The sequence below is a fragment of the Phasianus colchicus genome, chromosome 6 (assembly GCF_987193195.1).
Source record: "Phasianus colchicus chromosome 6, bPhaCol1.hap1.1, whole genome shotgun sequence".
Lineage (NCBI taxonomy): Eukaryota > Metazoa > Chordata > Aves > Galliformes > Phasianidae > Phasianus > Phasianus colchicus.
In genome coordinates, this window is record NC_143441.1 from 36,960,957 (window position 1) to 36,985,766 (window position 24,810).

Here is a 24,810-nt window from a genome sequence, read left to right on the forward strand (position 1 = left end):
GAAACCTCAAAACAAAATAAATGCAGTGACTTTATTTGATTATTACATGTATCTCATAGATAGCAAAATTACACCTTTTGAAAATGTTACATGTACCTCATGTAGTTCTGCATTTTCAGGAAGCTTAATTAAAAAGCTGGAAGTCTTCTACCAGAAGCTAGGAGTTGTTTACCTAACTGGTCATAAAATGGTCATTTATCAAAACCAAATCTGAATTTAGGAAAAGAGTTCTATTTGAGGAATGCATCTGTTAACTTTGAGCATGAAAAACTCAGAATTATTGTAAATATCCTTATCTTTCACTGGAATTCTTTTTTTCTTAAACTATATATGAAATAAGAACCAATAAGAGCCAAACTAAGTCTTAGTCTAGAGACTAAACTCAAATGGGATTTTTTTTGCTCTGTCAAATTTTGCCTTCTAAATTCAAGGGAACACAACACTTGTTCAATATCTCATATTTTTTCCTAGAAGAAAATGTAACTTCCTATGATATCTTGGTAAACCTTGCTTTTTAATATATGCTGCTTTCTCAAATGTACCTACATATTTTGACAAGTGCTCCTCCTTTTCCTAATGTCTTATGGATAGAAACCTCAGCAGGGGATTGAGATGGTAAATTGTATTTCTTCCTGCAACTAAGAAGAAAATTTGGGGTGGGGTGCATGTATGTGGCAGTTAAGGTTAAAGAACATGTAAGGAAAATGGAGATAATGGACAAGGATCAACAGCCAGTTCTAATGCCCTTTTGAAATGGTTCAAAGCCTGTGTTCTGTAAAGGGTTCTGAACAATGTTCTTTGTTCTTAAGCAAAGCAGAATCTGCATATAAGCATACTAGAGGTAATTTCAAAATTACATTTCTCTTCAAAATCTAAATCTTTAAGTGTATATCCTGAGAGAAGAATACAAAATCTGTTCCCTCTGAAATAATTGGTTGGAGGAGGGGAAATGCATCTTCCTCTCATTACACATGAGAAGTGGAGTGTAATGTAGGAAACTGAGTGCAAAGGAAATTGTTCTAAAAATGACCTTCAGTATTATGGAAGATTAGAGTCCAGGTTGCTTCTATGATTTGAGCTTACTGTGTATTAGAAACTGATGTGGGTGGCATGGTCCATTGAGAGAGGGAAGGCCCCATCAGCTTTAATCCAGAATTCTGAGCTTCATTCTCCTGCTGAGAGCATGGTGGATGTTTCCTAGCTGCCTTGTGAAACAGTAAGTTTTTAAACATAAAATGCAAAGTGTACATTACAGGTCAGTTCTTCCAACATGGTCTTTGGGTTGATGTTACAAGGGATGTTTTGTTTTTCATACTGGAAAGATGCATGTTTTGTTTTAGTAACTGTACTGCAGTGCTGTAGTCCAAAAATGAATTCCTGTGATGCAAAAAGGAAATAAAATATGTTCTCAGGCAAAAGTTCTGCTTCTGCTCCTTCTGTGCATGAAGTATGAGTATCTTTAGCTGTTCCAACAGGCTTCACCAATTTTACTACCTAGATCTTGTTATAGTAACACAGCTTAGACATCTAACAGCTCCTAGATGTAGATACTTAAATGCAGATTCAGTCTTGAATCCCATTGTCTATCTACCAAAGTAGAGATATGTGGTGTTGCTCTTGAGAGCAGGAATTCTTTAATGAGTGATGCTGTATAAGTGGGATGAGCTAATGGTCACGGCTCAAGATGTTAATGACATGGATGGAGAAAAGTGCTACTGCATAAATGGCTTTTCAACTTATCTGTAGAACAGGAACCTCTTACCTGTTCTTGACTTTTATTAGTGCTAAATCAGCAAGGGTCTCATGATGTACAGAAGATAATACCAACATCCCCCAAAATGTAGCTTGCCAGCTGGGAGTGCTTCTCCTTATTGTGTCTGAAGAGAAGACCTCAGTGACCCTGGAAATAGGGAGTTGCTAGGAACAGCCTAAGAAGAATCTTTCTTCTTTATCTCTGTGATCACCACTTCAGGAGGGGGCTTCTTACTTACAAATCTACACTGTGGAATAAGGGTATATCATGTAATTGTGTAGTAATGCTTTCCACCTAGCTTGATTTACATATTAACAAAATGTCATTCCCCCATCTTTTATTTTCTCTTTTGAGGAAAATACAGAAATACCTGCTGGTGTCAGAAGGATTTGTCCCCACTTACAAGGTCAGATTTGAGCAGAGTAAGGAAGGGAACAGCGATCTAAGTTGCTAGACCTTGCTGCTGCTTTTCAGTTTTGTTGAATGACTTAAGCATTCAGAGCTGCATTATCTTTCCACAGACTCTTTGGTAAGCCTTTGCCTTAGTGAAATTGCCATTTGTTGCTGGAAGTGTTTACTGCACTGTTAGGGTACCTATTCTATTTAATGACAGTGTCATTAAATCTAAGGCAGAAAGTTTTTTCAGAGATACAAGGAAAGGTCTCAGTTTTTCAGAGATACAAATCTGCTCTTCCCTGTCTAAAACTATAAACATACAGAGAAACATACGTGACAAAATACACAGGTAATTTGGGCTCTGTGGGGCTGCAGTGGATGAGTTTGGTATTACTTATAAGACTGGAAATAAGTGAAATGTGTTGGGCAGAGTACAAAATGTTGCAGGGTATTTTGAAACTAACAAGAGGGGGGGAAAAAAGATAACTGATAACAAATACAAAGTGATTTCACTGTACAGGCAAGGCTGGCTGTAGGGGTGAGAAAGAATGCAGTTTTAGTGTTTGAAACATTTTAAATTTTTTCTTTTAATATATTAGGTTATTTCCCCATAAATGCTGGCAGCAACTACTGGCGCTTTAAAGTAATGACTTTAGAGTCCTTGTTCAGACACTGACAATAAAATCAAGGCAGGGAAATGTCTGAAGGAATCAGCATAGTGCATTGAGCTGGGCTGAACACTCCCAGCCAGCAGCATCAGTCTGAAAACTGCAGCGGCTTCCACACTGTTCACTATCTTTAATGAGATTGCCAACAGCTTGCACTGTGAGGCAGGCTCAGCTGACATCCCTTTGGGTTTCAACAGTATTCCACAAATGACAGCATGCAAAAATATCTAGAGGAAATGAGAGAGGCAGAGTAAATAAAAAGGCTGCGTTGCTGTCTGTGTATATCTGTTTGTAGGAAGATGCATGGGCCTTTTCTGAGTATTTATTCTATGCAAATGCACAAGGACTGAGAAAGGAAACATATGAGAAGTATGGTTCATTTCTTCCTCTTTAGGTAGTGTAAATATTGGGGCCCACTGCACCTTATTGCAGTGAACATAGTATTACACTCAACCAACTGAGAAAGATGGGGAAGGTTAAGGAGTTGGGAGAGGAAAAACAGCAGTGCTTTCTATGTTTTTCCAAACAGATGCTTTCTGGTGCCCTTATCAAACGGATAAAGGCTATTTCATGCACCTATGTTGTGTGATGGGTGGTTAGCATCCAGTTGTAGCCTGATGGGTCATGTTAAATGTCACTGTTTTTCTTAATATTTGCATGTCTTTTGTCCTATCTACTGGGGAAAAAAAATGCAGTCAGAATGAGAAGAGCTTGAAAATAATGCTGTGTGTTGGTAATACATTCTTACAATGAGCAGAATTTACAAAATACAGTTAACTTTTAGTATGTAAGTAATCATCCTTGCAACAACAGATTGTATTCAAGTTATGGCAAGAGATATACCCTTATGTTCTCTGCCCTGATTTACATTTCCCCTTGAAAGAAAACAGGATCTTTAGTGATAGAATATAATTACTAAATCAAATCTTAGGCTGAAAGAGAAAAATATAAGATAGGAAGGTGAACAGTTCTATTTAGCATGCAAACAAAGGAGGGAAAAAAACACACAAAAAAACTGAGCAATTCTAGATCCAAAAGCAGGAAGGTTCTGTCCGACTGATGGTTGTGCACACAACTCTGTATTTGAAGAACAGGCCATACACAAGCATTTAAGATGCTATTTTAAAAATAACTTTGCATTAGGTGTGTTCATGGGAAAGATCCATTCACAACAGTGTAGCAGACCTAATCTGGTATTCTTCCAGCTAAAAATATGCTAAATAAGGTAGGCATTTGTCAGAGCTTTCAGTGATAAACAAGGTGTTATGAAAACCAACTTCCAGTATAAAGAGCAGACAGGTTGCTTAGCTACGGCTATTGTAGCCTTTTCAGGAAAAAAAAAATCCCTTAAATGATTCTGTTTACAGGAGTCAATCTCAATTTTCAGCATTTTCTTCTAAAGAAAGCTTTTGTAACATTTGCTTTCACTTAGTGCTAGCTTGAGCATTTAAATTCTTCCACGTTGGTTCTATTTGTTACTGCTTTTCTTTTCCCCAGAGTTAGAAAGTGGAAAAACCATAGATGACTGAGTGATGCTGTCTGATGAAGAAAAATAGCATGGATATGTTTCCTTTTGCAGGTGAAAGTGATCACAGATGGCATCAATTGCTGGTAGTTTTTTTTCAGATATATTCCAATGTCTTTCAGATCTTTCTCTGCTGGGTGTGACATTATAATATTGGGCAATGCTGACGAGCTGAACTGGTGATCCAACCAATCTTTGCAGATGTGTTGTTCTTAGGAGTGAAAAGAAGTTGACTTCGCTTGATTTGCAGAACCTTGACATGCTCTCATAGAGGTCTTGACAACACGTGTTTGTCCCATTTCATGTGAATATGGTATTTAAGTGACAAAAACAAAACTATGGAAAAAAAAGATTAAAGCTTTATTCTGGGGAAGTAGCAGTAGCTAGCATTTAGGATACTTTAGCCTTTGTTTCTGTTGTTTTCACTGTTAATTTTTTTGTCCTTAAAGTGAAATGATTGAACTTTGGGGCTGTGGGGAATCGTCACCATCAAAAAAAAAAACAAACAATCAAAACACCAAACCATGTGGGAAAGTGCAGTTCTGTGAGATTAGATGGTTCAAGGGGCTGATGTAGGAGTGCTCTCATAACCCAAAAATAACAGATATTAGCTCTGGTTTTACAGATGTGCTCTTCAGAACACACTTCAGTGGGGAAAAGGCTCTGTAACAGCAGAAGTAAGGTGAGGGAAAAGTTTCCCTTTTTGGGAGGGAAAGAGATAAAAGCCCAGACATGTAGTTAGCTGAGGGAGTATCCACAAAACATGCCTGACAGGAGCAAAGGGCAACTTGCAGAGGGAAAGTGAGTGCAGAAAATGTCTCTTTCTTGGAGACAGACTGAGAAACTGACCTTCAGTTTCTTGTCACAGCAAGTTCAAGTCTATCCATAGCCACAATAAACCTTACAGAAAGGAGCTTGGGGACTGGCTGGGCTGTTCTCCTTTGGAAAGGTGGCTGTGAATTACCTTTCCCAGGTGCAAAATTGATAGCAGCTTTGTCAAATCTAGGCATAAACAAAGCAGAACTTCATTCAGGGATTTCATTTGTTACCAGTACGTTTGGAACTCTGCAATATCTGAAAAATATCTGAGTAATAAATAAAACAATTAAATGTGATGCTTTGGAATCAAGGCATCTGGTCCTTCCTGTGTGAAGTTTGATATGCCCGTCTTGGCAGACATGCAAGTACTCTCATATCCTGTGAAATTATCCATTATTTTATAGCTTGGACATGGGGCAGAATGTTCTTTAACTGATGGGCATTCTGACTCAAACTGACATGTGATTTCTAGGTGTGCAAACTACTCTCTCCAGTTTGGTTTCTTCAAAAATGTTCTGAATGAGTGAGCTGAATGAGAGTCATGTTGTTCTTGTACTGCTCTGGCCAACAAAGAGTAAATGACACAGCTTCTTTATTCAAAGGCACTACTGCTGCACTTCTTGTTGCAAAGGATGCCAACTATGTGTGAACCATGCAAGCTCTGTTCATTACTTGTGTACTCATCTATTTTCTTAGTCCATATACTGTAGAAGGCATTTCAGTTGTGAAAAATGCAGAAGTTCAGCTTATGCAAGTATTCTACAGTGAGTTATTTCTGTTGGAAGGAAAAAATAGTCTAGAGAGAATATGTAATGCTCTGATTAAACCAATGGAAAAAGATTGTCTGCCTTATCTTAAAGCTTTTATTAAATGTACTGTTTCTCCTGCTTTTTTTATACTGCAAGTTACCTGCACAAGAGACAAGTTTAATTTAGTCTTGAGGAGAAAGTTCATTCCTTTTTTTTTCCTATAACAAATTAAAATTAGATTGAAAACATATTAGAGATCCCAAGATGAAAAACTAAAGAGAATAGCTGCTGGATCTTCATATTCAAAGCAATGTAGTGAGCCATAGCAATTTAATGGAAGCTCATTTTGTTTTATTTTTGGAACACAGTTTTATAGCTCTGGATATTGAAATACCATCACTTTTGTTTGGTGACTTCTGGTACAAGGTAATTTTTTCCCCTCTTCCTGCGAATAAAGAACTGTTTTCTTTTGCCTATGCTTTTGTCCATGAGATTTGTCCTTGTCTGCATTTTCCAGTGCTGCAAATTGATAGCTATCAGGTGATCCATTCACCGAGCAGGGGTTTTTCTCCTAGAAACTTTGCAGTCTTTACTAACCTACTTAATATTGCTTTTTCTTTTTCTTCCTTTTCATTGTTTTTCCATCCTGTCTTGTTTCGGATCATGAGTATGCTAAGCACTGATCATAACAGAGCAATGCAGAGTATTTGATTTTTAATCTATATTTTTAAAAATTTCTTTTTTGTTTTCACTAGGTTTATAATCTATTACTATAATAGCTTCAACTTATTACTGCTCATTCTTTGAAAGAGTTTTATTTTTCTTCCTACAGTAAGTAGTGGGGAAAAAAAACTTCTCAACATTTCAAGATATAAAATGCTGAAGATAAAATATTTACTGTCTTTGATTCTTCCTTAGAAGAGATGGTGAGGAAAAGTAGATATTACTGTAGAGACAAGTGAGCCAATCTCTTATTTTTAATATTGCCCTGTTAGAATTCCTCTGCTGTGAAACTTTGTCTCTAGATTTACCACAGCTGTTATACACAGGGAGATCAAATTCTATTTATTAACATGAAATAGACAGTACAGTTTGCTGAAGGGGTGCTATTCTGTCAGTGTATAGTAGCTGCCTTTGTTCCCCATCAGTGCCATCTGCTCACTCTTAATTTTTTTCATCTCCAGATGCAGTTGGTGAGGAAAGTAATATTTGAGGAGTGGTATAGAGTGTTCTGATTTGGATGAAGTTCTGTAACTTTCATCTATAAAACAGTTATGGTCTTACTCTTACACTGGAAAATAAAGCTAACTAGATTGGTCTCAGAGCTTCTGGTGGCCACCAAGATGGCCATGAGCTAGCAATATGCACTTGTGGCAGATAGTCAACAGCTGTTCACAGGAATAGTGGTGCCAGCAGGTGGAGGGGGTTGGCCCTTCCTTTCAACACTGAGACCTCATCTGGAATGCTGGGTCTGGCTCTGCCCTTCCTGGTGTAAGAGTCCTGGAGGTACTGGAGAGAGTCCAGTGAAGGGCCTTAGAGATGCTTAAGGGCTTGGAGTGTTTGTGTAAAATTCAGAGGTGGTCTCATCCATGTGTACAAGTATCTGTTGTTGGAAAGGTGGATGGAGCCAGGCTCTTTGCAGTAGTATTCAATGACGGGGCAAGAGGCACTGGCTACAAGCTGAAACACAAAGAGTTCTGCATTTTGAGAAGATCTTGCTGTATTCTGATGGAAACATCTTGGTGATGACATGTTTTGTAAGCCTAGGAATCCATCAACCAGTCAAAACCCCACCTTGATATATCACCCTTTTTTTCCTCTTGAAAAGTTTAAAAGCTTTTAAAACTGTCTGGCCAGTTCTGTCACTGATCATATCTATCTAATCACAGAATCACCGAGGTTGGAAAAATCCTGTAAGATCATCTGGTCCAGCCATCCACCTATCACCAATATTTCCCACTAAACCACATCCCTCAGTACAACATCTAAATGTTCCTTGAACGCATCTAGTGAGCATCTAGTGACAGTGACGCCACCACCTCCCTGCCAGCCCGTTCCAGTGCCTGACCATTCTCTTGGAGAAGTGTTTTCTAACATCCAACCTGAATCTCCTCGTGCAACTTGAGGCCACTTCTCTAATCCTGTTGTGTATAGTTATGTTTTTCAGCATAGACAAAACAGCTTGTCTATGCTAATGAAAAAGTCAAGAGATGCTCCGGAACTTGTCTTATGACAAGTTCCTGTGGGAGCTTACATGTTTGTATTTATAAATGTACAAAACGTAGCACAAACTGGTTTTAAATGTGTGATAAATTAACTTACCCCAATGTTCATCATATTGTCCAAAATCTGAACTGTATAGCTCATACTAAACTCTATGGAATTTTAGAAAAACAAACTTCAGCACAGCTTGGTTAATACTGTACATTGAGAAATTGTGCGTTTCTGGCTGAAATGAACTGTAGTAACTGTTTAAGTTGGTATTACACCAGTAATGTAAGGGTGGCAGCTGTGGGCCAGGACCCTATTGTGCGTGCTATTACATGAATTGCCTGTAGAGCTTAAACTCATGAATTCATGTTGTTCCAGAGATTTTCAAAGTGAGTACCATGTTATAGTGTCTGAAGAAGGCATTTCTTGGCAGTTCAACTACACTGAATTCTTCTCTGGATAGCTGAAAGGACACTTGCTTGAAATGAACAGCTGAATAAAATGCTTCAACTGTCTCAATATGAATCTTTGAGTATATATGATTAAGAACTCCAAGACTGATGTGTTTTCTTTTACTAGAATAAACTTCAGTTCTGAAGTTTGGGTTTCCTATAGGATAGGATTCCATAATGATGATTGCTTTCTAAGGGGCTACTGTATTGCTGGAGTCTGTAATTATGGGAAGTAATGTTAATGAAATATTACTTTTCCACTTAAAGAGGAATGATTTTTACAGGTTTAGTGCCCATTCTGGAGGTGTTTCTCTTTCCGAAGGTGATTGAGGAACCTGCAATACTGCATTAGTGGATTATTCTAGCTTTCTATTATTGCTCAATAAAAATGATATGGTTAAGTCACTTCTGTCACAGTGTAACTTCAAAATATTTTTTGTTGGCTACATGATTATAAGAAGCCCTGTTTTGCATCTTTCTGTTGTGTTGCACCATGTTTTAGAGCATGCCCCCCTATTTTTCTTTTTTTTTTTTGTCATCATGCTGTGGGATGGTGAGACTGTTGGGACACCTGGAATAGTTCATGCGCTCACTTTGAAATCAACTCTTCACTGAATTTTCCATAGCTCCTGACTTAATTCCATATAAGTGTATGTGAATATAAAACATAGCACAATAAATGAGTTCCATAGATGAATGAAATAAAGAGAAGTTAGGGTTTATGTGAAGCACTATGCATGTCAGTGTGATGATGTGGCCACAGATGGTTCCCCTTAATCTAGAGTTCCCCTTAATCTAGAACTACAAGCCTCAGCTTCCTAGTGAGGAAAGTGATGGAGTAAGAGAACATGAAAAGAATAAATCTAAACCACAGCTGAATAGATACCGTAGCAAGACTAACAAGACACAACACTTAACTTTTTTCAGTGATACAAACTCCCTCGACTGTTGCAAATCTAAGGGTAGATGTTCTCAGATGCTTTTATTCCATTCCTTTTAGTTCCCTTAAAAGTCAGAATCTTTTACAAGAACAGTCTTTGGGATTTTTTCCTATTATTTCTGCTTTAAGTCTCAAATAATTCTGGGGTTGTATATGCATGTTTATAGAGCCGTGGAGCCTCTGAATTAATAACTATGATTTTGTAATAATAGATTTGTTTGAAGTGATTATTTCAGTTTGCAACATAAAGACAAATTGTCATTAATAGGATTTTAATCCTTGTTTAATACTGAAGAACAGAGATGAAAATCTGTGATTTTTGTGAGGATGGGCAAAGCAACTGACCTGTTACACTGAACCTCAGAGCACTGTGCCTTGTTCTGTGGCAGGGCTCAGGGTGTTTTTTTGTTGTTTTTTTTGGGGGGGGAGCATTCTTTGGTGAGGCATTTTAGATCTTGGAGGGAGAATGGAAGCAAATAGGAAATACTTTTCTCTCTTGCAATGACAGCTACTCAACTCACCATTCAGTGGGTTAATCTCCCTTTATCACCTTTTCAGATACTATTGATTGTGTTTCATTTAACCATCAGTGCAAGATATGTTCCCTTGGTAAGTATAGCTCTGTGGATGTAATCCAAATAGTTGAGGTCGGATCAGTTTCTGGCAGATATTAAGTCTTTCTTCTGGAACCTCTGTGCAGTTCAAAATAAGTCTTTCTGGCTTCCTCTGTTGGGAAGGACGAATCTTCTATTTTCTGGGATAAAATCATCACTTACTGGTAGTGTTTCCTCTTACTTTTGAAATTGTATCTTCTTAAAAGAGGCTTTGCATTGATAGCCACCACTGTAGTGAAATTTTAAGTATTTTTTTCATTAGAAATTCGATTGGAGGTGAAATCATGATTGCCCAGTACATGGTACAGTACGACCATGGAGCTGTATGGTCATCTTGAATGTTACTGATTATTTTTGCCTCTTGACCTAATTATAACATTGCTTCAGTCAGACCCTCTACCTTTTTTTACCTATTTACCCCTGCTTGTAAATCGCACACCAACTTCCCCTTTTGGAAAAAAAACCAAAAACTCCAAATGATTGTATGAATTTGTACTCAAGTCTGCAGTCTTAATTTAAATGGGAGTCACTGTTTAGCCTGGTGTTCTAGGTTGTATTCTTGCACTTGGGAAGCACACCAGTACAGTCAGATAAAGCTATCTGTGAGTAGCTTCTTGCCACCTCAGGCTTTGCTTTATTCCTCTATGTGGAGGAAATACTTGAGAGTTTCTCTCAGCTTTTTCCTCTAGCTATACTTCTGATCTCTTTCAGGGCCCTTTCCTATTAATCTTGTTCTCTTGCTTTTTAGCAACTCTAGTAAATAAATGGGGCAGTTGTGCAAATGTTTCAGTGTTGGGACAGCAAGGCCCAAGAGGCAGCTACACATTATTTTATCCTTATGGCCATGAGTGCCATGAATGTAGAGGCATTGTGGAGTGCTGATAATTGCACTGCTGAGCAGGAAAACGAAATCCAAATGCAGTCCCATCTGCCTGCTCTCTGGCTTACAGAGGCAGAACCTTTCTGGAAGCTCTGTGCTAGTCCTTCCAGTACTCCTGGGCTCACAACAGAGGTGTTTCATTTGAGGTGTGGTGGTCTGTGCTGCATAGTTGGCCAGACTGTATTATCTAATGCTCCCCTTTGGTTTGAAAATACATCCTATAAAGTCACAGAAGTGCTGAATCATTTAATTGTCTGTACCTTTGATCCTGTTACTATTTCAATTGCTGGAGTTTTTGAAGTACTGTAAATTGTCTCCTCCTCTTTGATGTCTTTTGTAAACTAAATTAGCTGAGTCTTTCAAACCTAGACAATTATACAACAATGCAGTGCAATTTTCTAGACTAACTCTGCTAGTAGCAAACTTTCTGCTTCAGTTTCAGTTAGTTACGTTTGTGAAGTTTTTAGCAATAACAGCTTGACTGATGCGCATGAAAAACAACTTTTTATGGGTGATGTGAATCTCCTGTGTGATATGTATGCAGAAATAGCAGCACCTGGCTTGCCACAGTAGCAGATTGTGTCTATTTTGAATCAGTTCTGCTCGCATCTGTGAAGACTGTTCTTAACACAGCAGAACAAAAATAGAGGTAGAGTACACTTCTTTTTTTTTCTTCATGCATATTTATCAGACTTGTCACCTCAGCGGACAATTAACAGCCTAATTCCTATTGAGCTGGACTCTGTAGTGAAAATCAGTAGAAGATTTCCAGTGGGGTCTCTGGACAATTTAGTTTTCCTTATGCCTTCTGAAATAATCTGCTACAGCTTGATTCCAGAATCAATCTTGTGTGCATTTGCTACATCCCATCTTGTGGGGAGAGATTAGTGAACAATTTGTAGCCCTGCGGAAGTCTGCAAGCATGGTAGGGAAAAGCACTGTGTGGGTCACGTTTCTCTCTCCCTGAAAATAGTCTGTGAGAAGGAAAACAACAATGAGATTTTGGACGCTTGCCTGAGACTGTTTAGCTTTTTCAGAGGAAAAGCTACAGACGTGAAGCAAGTTGACTCTTTTAGAATAGACGCCAGAAGCATGGAGCCTTGATAATAACATCCTTAGACAATCTTTATGCAGGTGACAATGGGTTTTTAGAAAAAAAAGGCTGAAACAAGCAACTTACAGTCTGCAGATTTGACCAAAAACATGGCAGGAGGAAAAAGTAAGGGTAAGAGAGAAGTCCAGGTTCAGATCAGCTGTTTTTATTTCCTTTTCCCTCTAGTTGTATGAAGTAAGTTCTACCCTAAACCAACACTGACGTAAATCTTAGGAGACTGAATGCAAGAATCTGTTACCAAAATGCAAAGATTACATGCTGGAGGGATGGTGCTTTGTCAAAACATTTGAAGCTATTTCCAACACAGAGTCCCAAGTGAATATTTTTCAATGCTCTCTTAAAATAGGATTGTTTTTATTGCTTCTTCTCACAAAGCATTGTAGTGTTTTTCCTTGTTTCTGTCAAAATGTTGTTAACTGATATTTCAGATCTAATAGTCTAAAATTTTGAGTCAGCCCACAATCTGATCCACACAGTAATGACCCCTGAAGTAGCTTCTTCAGAAGAGATGGCAATGTGGATATGTTCTGCAGTTTGATACCATATATGCCAAAGTTGCTTTAGCTCTTTAGAAGGCAACTTACAAAAAACAAAAACAAAAAAGTACTTGGAAAAATGTGTGATGGGTTGATCCTACATAGCAGATAGAATGCAGACATGTTTTTACCATGTCCTCAAGGTAAGTGATGCTTGAAGACTTTGCAGTCAAGTACTCAAATCAAGGGAAAGGGATAGGATGATGGTGAAAACATGCCGTGCTGGGAAAAGCACATGGTATCCCAGTGATTTTTTTTAAATGTTTTGTAATGAATCAGATTATCAGTAACGAAACAAATTGTTAGGGTAGTGATTAGTAATTAACAGTGATGGGATGGGATTAAATCTGGTTGAGCAATTTTGAATTACCTGTTTCCCCTTGTTAGTTAGGCAGTCATGGGTGCTGGTAGGAAGCTTGAAAATGAACTCTTTATGGCTTATAATGAAAATACTTAAAAATAACAATTGTTGAGCTACTTTGTCAACCTCTGTCTATGAAAGTCATACTGTTAAGTTAGTTGTGTGAGGGCAGCAGTTTTAAAAATGGGTTGTGTTTGTCTCCATATACATATGTCTGACATGAAAGAAGTATTTATGCCCTATTTTTCAGTAACCTAAGTGAATTCATACAGAAGAGCCGTGAGCTATTGACCACGCTGTTGCTTCATAAAACAAATAAATTAAAAAAATATGTCTTTTAGGCCAAAATAATAAGATCCTAGTTTGGTTATTTTTTTCCTCTTAGAATTTCAAAATTACAACAATATTAGATTGATTTAAAAAAAAAAAATGCTCTCAGGCATGAGAAGTAATGAAGGAAAGAGATCAGTGGGGCTCTTACCTTATTTTTTTTATAAGTATAATGAAAGATAAATAACAGAAGCTTATTACTTGAGGATGTAATTATTTGAGAGAACATGGTGAGGATATTAACTAAATAAATCAGATGGTGGAAAAAGACATTTTATTAAATACCAAATAAGTAAACACAGAGAAATTGAAGACTACTAATTGAACTGATTTTATTCAGGGTAAGTGAACCATTTTTAGTCAGTGGAATGCTATCTAGGAAGAGTTGTAACATCAGTTAGAACTAACTAATATTTTAGACACTAAATTTATATTTATATAAGATTTCCTTTTACAGAAAAATCCCTGGTTTTAATATTAGTTATAGATTATTCAGAAAGAAATAATGCCAAAGTTGTTTTGTTATGAGATGTTTTTTACCCAGTAAGAGGCAATATAGTTCTAGGTACAGAAGTGTTGTGTTGTGACTATTGCTTTTCTCTTTTTCATGGAAAAGAAAACTCTGGTATTTTCTAGTTACATAGATACCATCTGAGATGCTCCAGCTGAAGCACAACTTAGCCTTTGGATTCAGGAAGTAATGACTGAAGCTTTGAAAATATTTAGAAGCTTTCAGAACTTTCTAAAATGCTTATTTGGGGAGAAATTACTATATTAAAAGATGACGGGAATAAGAATTGCTTATGGGTAAAAAGATACTAAATCCATGAAAGTAGCCTATCTGAAGTGTCTTTGTTCTTTACTGTACCATGCAAATTCTCTTTTCTTACCACCAGAGAGGAAAAGGAAATTTGCTTGCCACCTTCTGCTCGAGTCCTTGAGCATCTCCTGTAGCTTCCCAATGCAAGTGGCAAGACCTACAGTGCTCTCCTCCAGATGTCCCCACAGCTGCTAGAAGTTTGTTAGTGATATAGACTGGTTTAACAATATAGATCAATACATATGAATTTAACCACCAGTTTATTACTTTAGCAGAAGGAATCGATATGTGCTAGTTCCATGAAATCTTCCAGTTTACCTTTGCTTGGAATGTGAAGGCCTAGCAGTCTTACTTTGTACAATCACATCCTTGCTTCACTGATGCCACTGCAGCCCGCTTCTTATCTATGTATTACATACTGGAAGCTTTGTATCTAGCAGGTGCAAGGACTTTTCCTGGGTTTCATATAAACAAGATAAAAAGTTGCTCATTATGGCATAACAAGCAATGGACACTTGCGAAGTTGGGGAAATATGACTAAAAATCAGCCAAGGGTCACTGTGAAGAAGTTGAAGGTGGAATTAAGAGAATGAAGTGCAGGATCTTAAGAGGACCAAATTGCTCATGCTCAAAGGACAGAACATACATCAATGAGTCCTTGGAAAGAGATTTAATATATGTATACAATTTCTAGAAATGTATTTAATGTATCTGTCTTGACTATATAAATGTAGCACCTGAACTCAGAGAGTGCTTGGCTGACCAAGTTGCCTTGTACACATCGTGAATTAAAAGATTGCCTGCTTTCTAACACCACATTGGAGTTAGAGAGTTTTCTTCCCAAACTTTGCAGTGACATTCTATAGAATCCTTTGGCTTTCACTAGGACATTAGACACTCAAGGCTTTCTGGAAGCAGGTGGGAAAACCATTACTTCACACTTTTGCTCTGCCTGAGAAGGCAGATCAAATAACACTATTATGCAAACGAGTAGGGGATGCATTATTCATCTGTGTCTCTCCCAGCTCATGCATTTTGTATATGATCTATTTCCTTCCATTTAATGAAGAAGAAAAAAAAAAACTGCTTAATCCTGCATTCAGTAGTTTTTGTTGTTGTTTTCTTTGCCTTTTTCAATAACAATGTTCTTGCCAGTGCTTGTTTGTGGGAAAGCCAGGTCAGGGTGCCCAGTTTTCCCAAAATGAAAAGGCTGGACCTAGTTCTAAAATTGGAAACTCCAGAAGTGTATGTCATATTTGAGAATTATTTTTCTGTTGGTAAGTGGTTTTGCTTTTACCTAATTGTTTGCCTGGGTGGGAAGACAAATATTCTTACTTGAAAACTAGGTGTTTTAAGAGAGTCCAACTGAAATGTTGTGTGGAAGGGAGTGTATCTTGCTGCTTGTTTCATGCTTTACCCTTCTAGGAGCAATGTAAATGCTTAAGATTATTAAATGTTACTACTGGCAGGTTAATAAAGGGTTACATTATTTTTCTTACTTATGCATATTTTACCTCTGTTGTATAGAGCTGAAGGAACTGCTTCTGAATGCAGACTGTCAGATCATCACTGAGCCTTGCATTTTTGAGCATTTCTGACCTAAGGCATTACTCTAGTAACTGTCACATGTAAGGTTTACTTCCCACAGAAGTCTCAAAACATGACTCAGGGTTTTCTCTTTTCTGTTTCATGTTTGCAGCTACTGCCAAACTTCTGTATTTGTTATTTTTAACAGATGTTTTTACTTAACTTCTAGCTGTACAAACTCAACTTGTGATCTCAAAATTAATGTTCATGGTTCTTTTTACAGGACAAAATTGGGTCCATGTTAGTGTGGGTTAAACCTAAGTATTTGTATTTCATATAGATACAAATAACTGAATTCAGAAAGAAGAATGTAATTCATGTACCCAGTTGAAACTAAGTTACTGGTCTTTGAGGTACTCAAGGAGCCCCTTTTTTTGAAGTTTTGTATGGTGCTGCTAAAGTTAGAGGAAAAAATGCTGTGGTTAAGTAAGTGCCATCCTAAATTTGTCCAGTTAATTGAACATGAGAACTCTTCAATTTGGGAAACACAAAGCAAGTCACTTCTATCTGAAGACTGATAAAGGTGCACAGGAATGCCAAGACCTTATGTTGCCCAGTGAGTTTGGTAAGAGACCCCAGACAAAGAAAACAGCATGCATATGGGGTTCATTACATGATGGGAAAGGATAGCAGGTTTGGGAAAATCAAACAGGTGGTTTAAGCCTATGGATCTCATTTGTTATCTACTAAGAGTGTCTTCATTCTCTGTTCTCTTATGAAAATGGTAATTTCCCTAACTAAATTTTTTTTTTTTTTTTTTTTTTTTTTTACCTGTCAGCATTGCCACAGCAGTAGAACTGATTATTAGTTTTAATAGACCAGGCAGAAATACTAGAATTTTCTTGTTGATGATATCATTGCGTAGGTCTGTAAGAGTGCTAAGTAGAAATGGGGAAATCTTTTTTTTTCCTACTAAAGAGAAAATGATGTGCAAATTTTTATCAGAACTCTATTGTTAGAGGCATGATGAATGCAAGTTTAATGAAACAGAACCATTCCCGTTGCGTTCTCTAAAAAAGGTTCTTGTTACCCCACTCTATTTCTAGATATAGTGAGGCAATGCTGGGGAAAAAAGTGCTATTTGATGTAAGAGTTAAGTGCAGTTTGATGTAGGAATCCGTATTTCTTTTTCAGTTACTCCAGGGTGTGTTTTAAAACAAGCGTATTTATTCAGTGAGAAATTATTAGAAGCTATTTTCAAATTTTTTTGTTCGTCCACCTTTATCTCAGTGTCTAGTTTTTTTAATATACAAGCATTTCAGTGTGGACAGTCCTTTTGGCAAGGTATGGTATTGGCTAGTTCCAGTAGGATCCCAGCTCAAAACAGAAGGAGGAATGTTTACTGTGTGGTTAGCACACATAAGAGCCATCACCCTCTCTGCATTCACAGCTTGTTCTGATTATGATCAATTGGCTTCCCAATGAATAAGGACACATTCCTTCATTATGGCTTCAATAGATTAAACAAAGTTGCATAGTTTTGAGGATATTTTCTTGGCATTTAAAATCTTTTTTTAATGAATAGTGATGCTAAATAATTTTTGTTTCTTAAGAAAATTATTACAGGTGTTAACTTAATCCAAAATAATCAACCTACAATAAATATTAAAAGCAAAGTCATGGTTTTAGCTTAAATGAATATTTAGCTTAAAAAATGTAAGGAATTGTCATCCCTCTTGGCACAAGGAACAGCCATATTCTTTCAGCCTGCTGTTACTTTTATTTCAGATTGTTTTTTCTCTTGCTTTTAGGAAAGTCTCCATGATGATGTCCACTGTATTAGCATTGTAACAGACTACAGTTAGTCTTTTTCACAGTGCTATTTCTTTGCAGAATGCCAAGACTAAGTATTTCAAGGTGGAAAAAAAAACAAACCAACCAAGAACAAAAATTAAAGGCGACAGCTCTATGACTAACTGTAGAATGAAAAATCATAGCAGTAGCAGATATTAAGGACTCAACAAGAGTCCTTCCATTTTAACTTATTGCTTGAAGAGAGTACCCCCTAATTTGCTGTTGCTTTTATGAAACAATTCTGTGCAGTAGTTTCCCAAGCAGAGAAATCAGAAGATGAGGCTCTTGTGCAGCACAGTTATAGAGGTATCTATTAACTCCTGCACAAATTGGTAGACCACAAGACCATGACTTAGAGAAGGAGCTCCCTTCTTGTTTTTATTTTTCAAATGGTAAATAATCTGTATGGCCCCATGATAATTTTTCTTGTGGAAATACATCTCTTATTCCATATTTTATCTCGTATTCCATAGTCTTCTAGCTTCAGTTTGTTTTTTCATCATAAACTGATTCATAGATATCAGTATGTAAATTTAATCTTTGTCATGCCATGTATCTAATAATCTCTTTTGCTGTTCATTAACTTCTTCCCTGGAAAGTAGTTAGGTGGCAATCAAATAAAATTTGCATTCTTTATGAAAATGTTTTTCATTCTGAATGACTCAATCTTTTTTTTAATCACGAAAAAGTCTTCCTTTAATGCACACTTGCTGGAATTTAGCTGATTTTTACAGCTGATTTTTATATTTTTTCCTGGTCTTGAATTCAAAGGTTATTTTTGAATTCAAAGGCTAGAAAGCCTTTCAGATGACCAGTATGTCTTAGATTACAGGAAGAACAAAGGTATACTTCTAAGTGGAACAAAACTCTTGAAAAAATGGTTGATATCTTTACCAAAACGGTAAACTGAATGTAACTCATGGTGATATAGGAAGTATTTTTTAGTAAATTTTGTATGCACTGGTATTTTTACTTAGCTTTTCTGTTGCTGTGGAGAATTTGAAATACGAAATATATGCAAGCGGTGTATTTCTGTCTGTCACTGATATGAAAAACAAAATGAATTGGAGATTTGAAGTGAATTCTACTTGCAGATTTCTGATGTTTCAGTATTTTCATAGGATGCTTTCCTAATGGAGTTTTTTGAACTAATCAGATCTTTTACATTAGTTTATCACCGATAGGTCTGCTATGTCAGAACTTAAAAACCTGCCACTGGAAATAATAAACTAATAGCTTTAATGGAGAACACCCTTTAAAGGCAACATTCAACAACTGCAGCAAGTCCTGGTGTCAGTTTTCATTATAAAGTTCCAAATACATCAGTTTGAACAGGATGTTGTAACTTTTCATGTGTTAATCAGAGTCACTGTGCCAGGACTTAATGTCAACTGTATTGATGTGAGTCTTGAGGAAACTAATTGAAAACAGTGGAATTGTCGGGTACACTGAAATCAGAAATGTTTTTAAGTAGCTTTGTCAACTGAGGCTTGGAGGAACTTTTGTCTTTTCATAATTCCAGTTGCAAAGTTTCATTTCTCTCTTCAGTGTGCTTGTAGTTTCTCATTCAATTTCAGCAGTGTTTATGTAGAAGTGTTTGATCTTGGCTGAATTTCTTAACATGATCTACGCTGATTGCAGGCTGTTCCAAAAGTTTGATAGTTTAACAGTCAAAAATAATAAACTGACTTCCCTTATGAGGTCATGTAACTTCAGCTTCCTATAATTGGAGCTAGTCAGGCTATTTTGTTGGATTAAAAGGCAACCAGTACTGAAAGTCCATCTGGCAGGGGAGTATATGTCTGTATTTCCTGGCCTTTAATTAATTCTGGTAGCTGTTTTTGACTTTTTGCTTTTATTTGTCCATATCTTTTCTGAAATTTGGACACTAAGACAGGAAACTGTGTTTCTCTTCTGGCCTCAGGAATGTCCTGTCTCATCTTTCTTGCAAAGCCAGAAAATGTCTCTGCTTTTCTTCCAAAGTGAATGCTGTTTTACCTTAAGTTCTTATACTTTTGGTCTTTGATGGCAGCAACTGATTTCATTGAAATAAAGCATCTTCCACATAGTATTTAGCTTAGGTTTCAGAAGACTCAAGTAATCTTACCCAGACTCTATATTTCTTGTTAAAAGTTGATACTTTTTGTTATCAAGATCTGAGGCATTTTGTGTTAATATTTTGGGTAAAATTCTGTTGTTGTTTTCATATAAGTGAGAAATTTTTGCATAAGGTTGCAAGGGTATAACCTGTTGGACATGCAGTGTAAGCTCTTTCCTGTGTGGCGTCAGCATTGGGTTACCAGCACAAGCAGCTGGGGTGCAGATGAAGCTCCACTGTTGTAGTAGCTACGCATCATGTCTAGACTTCTCCAGTTGAGGCAGTGCTAAGGGCATAACGTTCTGACATCTGAGTAGGAACGGTCAGTGTGTTTTTGTCCTGGTGTCTTCTCAGGGCCTGAGATGCTCTAACGCTTTTAGCCCTCACTCCAGCTGCTGCTGTAGGAATTGATTTGAGTCTTGGCTGTGAAATGTGATCACTGCATTGAGTTATGGAACCTGGCAGAAAGCAGGTCCCTGCTGCACACTCTGGGTGGCCATACAGCATGTAAATAAAAAATCATAAGCAGAAAAAAAGTATTTTAAAACAGTAGAAATATTTGTATATATTCCTATTGAAAATTCCTAAGGTTATTCACTGAAGTCTTGAGTTGCTGCTAAAAACTAGCCTTTACTACTCAGTATACTTTCTTTTTTTTAATAAAACTGATTATCACTTGTTCTGTGTCCTCTTTTAGTTACAGAACTTAATTTTGGATTACCTACATATTAGTAAGGCCCAGCCAAATAAATGCCCAATTAAGGAGATGAGTATCACAGCCAGGCTGAGCTGTTTCTCCTGTCTGCTCCACAGCCTGTCTCACAGCCCTTTGCTTCTGTGCTTATGTTCACCCGCCAGGCACTGCTGGGCATCATCTCTGTTTTTATGTAGTCTGCACTTTCAAGCATGGAGATCAGAGTAACAGGTTAAAGTTCCCATCTGCTTGAGCCATTTGTGATCAGCAGTGGAACAATTCACAAGGTTAGAAATGCATATTCGAGTCAACCTTTCAAGTATCTGAACCCCATGCTCTTCAGAATAGAGTAGTTGGATCTCTGTTGTGCTGAGGATGCTGACCAGTTTCTGCTGACCTCCTGCTTCTGCTCTGAGAACTTAACTGCAAAGTAAAATGGTCTTCTCTCTTCTCTCAGATTATAATTATGTGTTAGCAAAGAGCAGTCTTGATGGCTCAAAATAAATCTATAGTAAACTTGAAGCAAAGACTGTGTACAGTTAGGACTATTTTTTTTTTTGCTGGTGTGGAGCTATTGGCTTGGGAGAAGTCTATCTTTTATTAGCATAAAAATAAGCAATTATGTGTTCAAAAGCATTATCAGCTTTTTCAGACATCTTGAGAATTTACTCTGATCATATATAATGTTTTGTTTCAAGTTGGTGACCACTGCACATGTAGAGCAAGCATCAGCATTTGTTGGGAGTTTGTGCTCCCTATGAGGGGGTTTCAGTTATATCTGGAAACATACTCAGTGATATTTTTAGCTTGCTCTTGTCTTAGCACTTTTCTAATTTTTGCTCTTTTTTTTTTTTTTGCTTATGTCTGAACAGTTTTGTTATTTCTTGCTGGGTAATGACTTCTAGTAGGAATGTTGGAATGTCTATTGCTGTGGTAATGGATTTTGATAGACAAATTTCAAAGCTTTGGAAAAACAATATGATCTACTTAGGCTCTCACTGACATAACAAAGGCTAGATAATTCTGTAGAACAAATGAAAACCCTTTTGTCATGTGAAGTTTTGCTTCTGGTCTTCTAGAGATACCCTTCTATAATTGATCCGTTATCTTGAAAACAAAAGCACTGACTTACTGTGGTTACTAGCTGATTTCACCATGAGAGCCTGTGCACACAAAACTCTAAGGGGTTGATCAAGTGCTAACTTGATATGGGTAAATTGTCCCAGCTCCTTGCTGCTGCTTAGCATATGGTATATCTTGTGGTGCTATATAAGGAATAATTAAGGTGTCATATTATCTTTAAAGGATTCTTAACTTCTTTTGTTGTCATATGTAGGTGTGCTGCAACTTTTATGAACTGTTTAGGAGTAATATTGATTAAGTGTGGTGAACCTACAGGACATAATACAGTAAAATGTATGTTATCTAAAAGATCTCTTAGTAAATTTTTTTCTCTGTCAGGGAGAACCAGGAGATTCCTTGGGGAGAGAGAAAAAATGTTACTGTTTGTGGTATTCCAAGTGGGACTATACCTCTGTGTCTCAATGGCTTTTGGAAGTCTCAGACTCCAGTAGGAAGTCTGTTTACTTTCAAGTTCATATAGACTGGGCTATAACATGTCATGACAAAAATTCTGGAGGTCAACTATGTTTTATGACAAAAAAAAAAGTCTTTTTCAGCCTCTTATTGTGAATTGTTCCTCCCTGCTCTCCTTCTCCGTGGCTCTCATTTTATTGATTTCAATCATATCTCTAGTGAGGGATCTCTTTTTCCAGGCTGAAGAGTCCCGCTGTATGCAGCTTCTCACCCTCATGCACTTTTCCCCTTAATTTCTCTTTCACTTGACTTGTGTTGTGTCTGATGGGGAAACACAGGTCCAAAAGCTCCTGCTGCTTTCTCCACCAGCAGCAGAGCTACAATGGCTAAAGGGTTTCCATTTCCTTCTCATTTGGACTTGGCTGCACACTTGCATCCCACCTGAGAAGAGGCCTTCCCATGTGTTTCTTTTCTGTGCTTTTCCTATGTTGACCAGTCAGTTTCACTGGATTGTTGGATTTTGGAGGCCAGGAACTGTAGAGTCTTGTAGTCCCTTCCAGTTTAAGATATTCTGTGATACTATGGACAGCACTCAGCAAGTATGGTTTGAATTTTTGGTGGTCCTGTGTGAAACCAGAACTTTTACTGAGTGGTGCTGGTGAGTCCCTTCCAACTTGGGATATTCTATGATTCTGGAGTTTTGGCTGCAATTAGCGGCAGTTTCCTTGATGTCTACTATTATTCAGAGTATGGTTCAATACATTGCATCCTATTATAAGATGTAAGGCTAAAAGGGCTAGAGCCTGCTGCCCTTGCCCTTGAAGGCACTGCCTACAATGATGCCCACACCCAGAGCCAGTGGCTTGGGGATAGCTGTAGGCATTGAAGGTCACTTAGTAGGACCATTGTAGCGCACTGGGGCAGCTTACAGCAATGAATGCATCTTTATTGTTTAAAAGAACTTGCAATATAAAGGCAAACACATTCGCACTGTTTTTATAATAGGATTTTCAGATAATAATATTTCTAGTTCAAAAAGAAGTCAGTGAAAACAGTACTTGGAACAGACATGTCTGGTATTGTAAACACCACCAGAATGCACTGGGTGATGTTTAAAAAGCAGAATGTGTAATTTGTCAGCAAGCAGTGTTCCCAAATTGAATCAGTTACTAGAAGAAGCGAACAATGCTCAGACCAAAGCTATAAGATAGTCTATCACATAGCTGAAGTTTTGCATTTTGATTCAGAGAAGCAATTGTTCAAAGAAGGGTTAATGAAAAAGGCTATTTATCCCTTCCTCAATTAATACAACAATGCAAAATCATTAAGAAGTAAAATATGTTGTGCAGCAGCATTAAAGCATTACTGTTCAAAGTGGCTGAGTGTCACTTTAAAATCAAGTGTTGCTTTTTTCTTTTTAATTTTAAATAGCTCTGTACATTATGGACTAAGTATCTGTTGGGGGTTTTTGTGTTAGTGTCCAAGAAGTGCAGAGTCAGACCGTGCTCCTTGTTGCAGCGCGGATGGATGCATGCGGCTGCTGCCATTTCCACTGAGTCTGAAGTGTGTTCTGTTACTGGCTTTGCTGGATGGAGACGTACCTTCCTCAGGCTCTCTGGTTCTGCTCACTTTGTATTCATTCAGGATGCAATCTGTGTTCCTCTCTCCCAGGATTATGTGCCATTATGACTGTTGATCACCTGTGGTGACAAAACATCTAATGTTTTTCTGTTGTTGTAAGCTGGCTGTTTCCCCTGTTACCTTCAGCTCAGTATTAATGTAATTTATTTATAATTGTGTATCAATGCAATAACTTGCCATCTTCACAGGAGTGATGCATACACAGGAAACTTTCTGAGGAAATACACTGCATGTGTTTCATTGGAATATTCTTTCAATACTTACCAAAAGTCTTGTTCAATGACTGGATGTAAATACATGCTGCAATGTGCACATAACTCCATTGCATATGAGGAGTTTTGCCCTATTTGGGGTTCCCTGCTATTCCTCACAAATGCATCTGGGAGCAATTCAGACTTCACCAGCTATGACACTTGTGCACTTGAGGCAGTGAGTTCCTCAGCCCTGCAATCCCTGCTCTGTCAGCAGTCACAGCAGCCAGCTTTAATGGCCTTCTTTAACTGGTTTTTCAGAGTGCTGGTGCACCATCCCTTAGTGACCTTCTCTTCCAGCACTGATTTGTTATTGCGTACAAGGAGGTCAGGGCTGTCTCTGACTTTATTTTCATTCTTTCCCCCCAAGCTGTGACTTTGTACCTGAGGTACTTTCTTTATTCATACTAATGACATTCTTGGAAGGAAGATACCAAATGGAATAAGGAGTTGACAGCATAAGAATGGAGTCTTTCATGTGTTGAATAGCTGAGCACTGACACTATTTGACAGAGAATGTCATGGAAGCTACATATGTTCAAAAAAATGCTTTTTACTGTATGTTACTGAGTCCTAAAACTATGGATTTTTTTTCCCAGGAGATTCTTTTAAGAGCATCTTTCAGGGCAGATATACATAACTGCATGGTGACCTTCTAGAAGCTGAAGAATTATAAAGAACTGTCTTAGAATTAGAAATCTACACAATTTACAGCTCCCAGAAGAATACGTAGAGTCACAAAGAAATTGTATCCAGTTGCTGAGAGTGGTTGTTTTTCTTCTTTTTTTTTGGCTAAGTCAACTTTATATTTGATTATCTTTTAGTTGTGGATGGCTGATGGCTCCCTAGGTTCTGCTGCAGACAGTTCATATTCTCTCTCAGGCACAGGAATGGTTTCTGATGCTACCTGCTGTGCTGGCCTGCTTGGCCTGGACCTGTGCTACTGGAGACAGAGGTGCTTGTCACACAGTCCTGGTTTTGCAGGACTGAATAACTGAGGTGATGAACGGTTTCTTGTTTTCTCTGCATTTTTAGCATATA

At 37.6% G+C, this 24,810-nt stretch overlaps 1 protein-coding gene across 1 annotated transcript in view; it reads left to right on the forward strand.

Moving 5' to 3' along the window:
• GPR158 (G protein-coupled receptor 158) overlaps window positions 1–24,810 on the forward strand; it is a 179,766-nt gene that overhangs the window by 14,259 nt on the left and 140,697 nt on the right. The window lies entirely within an intron of this gene.